This window comes from Siphateles boraxobius, unplaced genomic scaffold (assembly GCF_051911475.1).
Source record: "Siphateles boraxobius isolate OS27281-9 unplaced genomic scaffold, OSU_SipBor_1 396, whole genome shotgun sequence".
NCBI lineage: Eukaryota > Metazoa > Chordata > Actinopteri > Cypriniformes > Leuciscidae > Siphateles > Siphateles boraxobius.
This window is the reverse complement of record NW_027509026.1, coordinates 22,501-25,000: the sequence shown is the minus strand read 5'-3', so window position 1 is coordinate 25,000 and position 2,500 is coordinate 22,501. Positions and strand designations below refer to the sequence as shown.

Here is a 2,500-nt window from a genome sequence, read left to right as displayed (position 1 = left end):
TTCGCTTACGGCCATACCACCTTGGTCACGCCCGATCTCGTCTGATCTCGGAAGCTAAGCAGGGTCGGGCCTGGTTAGTACTTGGATGGGAGACCGCCTGGGAATACCAGGTGCTGTAAGCTTTTTTGATTTAAAAAAAAAAGAGTCCCTGAGCTTCTTCAGAAAGCCTTTAAAAGTCTCTGAGATTCTTCGGAGAGCATGAAAGAGTTTGAGTTTTTTCAAAAGTTCTTCTTACTTTAAAAAAAAGACTCACTGAGCTTCTTCAGAAAGCCTTTAAAAGTCTCTGAGATTCTTCAGAGAGCATGAAAGAGTTTGAGTTTTTTCAAAAGTTCTTCTTAGTTTTCTTCATTAATGGTCTAACCTTTTAAATTGCCCAATTTTGGCAGCAGTTTTCGCTTACGGCCATACCACCTTGGTCACGCCTGATCTCGTCTGATCTCGGAAGCTAAGCAGGGTCGGGCCTGGTTAGTACTTGGATGGGAGACCGCCTGGGAATACCAGGTGCTGTAAGCTTTTTTGATTTAAAAAAAAAAAAAAAAAAAAGAGTCCCTGAGCTTCTTCAGAAAGCCTTTAAAAGTCTCTGAGATTCTTCAGAGAGCATGAAAGAGTTTGAGTTTTTTCAAAAGTTCTTCTTACTTTAAAAAAAAGACTCACTGAGCTTCTTCAGAAAGCCTTTAAAAGTCTCTGAGATTCTTCAGAGAGCATGAAAGAGTTTGAGTTTTTTCAAAAGTTCTTCTTAGTTTTCTTCATTAATGGTCTAACCTTTTAAATTGCCCAATTTTGGCAGCAGTTTTCGCTTACGGCCATACCACCTTGGTCACGCCCGATCTCGTCTGATCTCGGAAGCTAAGCAGGGTCGGGCCTGGTTAGTACTTGGATGGGAGACCGCCTGGGAATACCAGGTGCTGTAAGCTTTTTTGATTTAAAAAAAAAAAAAAAAAAAAAGAGTCCCTGAGCTTCTTCAGAAAGCCTTTAAAAGTCTCTGAGATTCTTCAGAGAGCATGAAAGAGTTTGAGTTTTTTCAAAAGTTCTTCTTACTTTAAAAAAAAGACTCACTGAGCTTCTTCAGAAAGCCTTTAAAAGTCTCTGAGATTCTTCAGAGAGCATGAAAGAGTTTGAGTTTTTTCAAAAGTTCTTCTTAGTTTTCTTCATTAATGGTCTAACCTTTTAAATTGCCCAATTTTGGCAGCAGTTTTCGCTTACGGCCATACCACCTTGGTCACGCCCGATCTCGTCTGATCTCGGAAGCTAAGCAGGGTCGGGCCTGGTTAGTACTTGGATGGGAGACCGCCTGGGAATACCAGGTGCTGTAAGCTTTTTTGATTTAAAAAAAAAAAAAGAGTCCCTGAGCTTCTTCAGAAAGCCTTTAAAAGTCTCTGAGATTCTTCAGAGAGCATGAAAGAGTTTGAGTTTTTTCAAAAGTTCTTCTTAGTTTTCTTCATTAATGGTCTAACCTTTTAAATTGCCCAATTTTGGCAGCAGTTTTCGCTTACGGCCATACCACCTTGGTCACGCCCGATCTCGTCTGATCTCGGAAGCTAAGCAGGGTCGGGCCTGGTTAGTACTTGGATGGGAGACCGCCTGGGAATACCAGGTGCTGTAAGCTTTTTTGATTTAAAAAAAAAAAAGAGTCCCTGAGCTTCTTCAGAAAGCCTTTAAAAGTCTCTGAGATTCTTCAGAGAGCATGAAAGAGTTTGAGTTTTTTCAAAAGTTCTTCTTACTTTAAAAAAAAGACTCACTGAGCTTCTTCAGAAAGCCTTTAAAAGTCTCTGAGATTCTTCAGAGAGCATGAAAGAGTTTGAGTTTTTTCAAAAGTTCTTCTTAGTTTTCTTCATTAATGGTCTAACCTTTTAAATTGCCCAATTTTGGCAGCAGTTTTCGCTTACGGCCATACCACCTTGGTCACGCCCGATCTCGTCTGATCTCGGAAGCTAAGCAGGGTCGGGCCTGGTTAGTACTTGGATGGGAGACCGCCTGGGAATACCAGGTGCTGTAAGCTTTTTTGATTTAAAAAAAAAAAAAGAGTCCCTGAGCTTCTTCAGAAAGCCTTTAAAAGTCTCTGAGATTCTTCAGAGAGCATGAAAGAGTTTGAGTTTTTTCAAAAGTTCTTCTTACTTTAAAAAAAAGACTCACTGAGCTTCTTCAGAAAGCCTTTAAAAGTCTCTGAGATTCTTCAGAGAGCATGAAAGAGTTTGAGTTTTTTCAAAAGTTCTTCTTAGTTTAAAAAAAAGACTCACTGAGCTTCTGCAGAAAGCCTTTAAAAGTCTCTGAGATTCTTCAGAGAGCATGAAAGAGTTTGAGTTTTTTCAAAAGTTCTTCTTAGTTTAAAAAAAAAGACTCACTGAGCTTCTTCAGAAAGCCTTTAAAAGTCTCTGAGATTCTTCAGAGAGCATGAAAGAGTTTGAGTTTTTTCAAAAGTTCTTCTTAGTTTTCTTCATTAATGGTCTAACCTTTTAAATTGCCCAATTTTGGCAGCAGTTTTCGCTTACGGCCATACCAC

At 39.5% G+C, this 2,500-nt stretch overlaps 7 non-coding genes across 7 annotated transcripts in view; all 7 read left to right on the top strand.

The window, feature by feature from the left end:
* The first annotated feature begins 3 nt into the window (after positions 1–3).
* LOC143705828 (5S ribosomal RNA) lies at positions 4–122 on the top strand. The gene has a single exon (XR_013192738.1). It is a non-coding gene; the product is annotated as a 5S ribosomal RNA (ribosomal RNA).
* A 272-nt stretch (positions 123–394) lies between these two features.
* Positions 395–513, top strand: LOC143705840 (5S ribosomal RNA). Its single transcript, XR_013192750.1, has one exon. It is a non-coding gene; the product is annotated as a 5S ribosomal RNA (ribosomal RNA).
* A 282-nt stretch (positions 514–795) lies between these two features.
* Positions 796–914, top strand: LOC143705826 (5S ribosomal RNA). Its single transcript, XR_013192736.1, has one exon. It is a non-coding gene; the product is annotated as a 5S ribosomal RNA (ribosomal RNA).
* Positions 915–1,197: 283 nt separating this feature from the next.
* LOC143705825 (5S ribosomal RNA) lies at positions 1,198–1,316 on the top strand. Its single transcript, XR_013192735.1, has one exon. It is a non-coding gene; the product is annotated as a 5S ribosomal RNA (ribosomal RNA).
* A 171-nt stretch (positions 1,317–1,487) lies between these two features.
* On the top strand, positions 1,488–1,606 carry LOC143705824 (5S ribosomal RNA). Its single transcript, XR_013192734.1, has one exon. It is a non-coding gene; the product is annotated as a 5S ribosomal RNA (ribosomal RNA).
* A 274-nt stretch (positions 1,607–1,880) lies between these two features.
* LOC143705823 (5S ribosomal RNA) lies at positions 1,881–1,999 on the top strand. The gene has a single exon (XR_013192733.1). It is a non-coding gene; the product is annotated as a 5S ribosomal RNA (ribosomal RNA).
* A 484-nt stretch (positions 2,000–2,483) lies between these two features.
* Positions 2,484–2,500, top strand: part of LOC143705822 (5S ribosomal RNA) — a 119-nt gene continuing 102 nt past the window's right edge. The window contains exon 1 of the ribosomal RNA XR_013192732.1: positions 2,484–2,500. This exon is cut by the window's right edge and continues 102 nt beyond it. This is a non-coding gene — a ribosomal RNA (5S ribosomal RNA).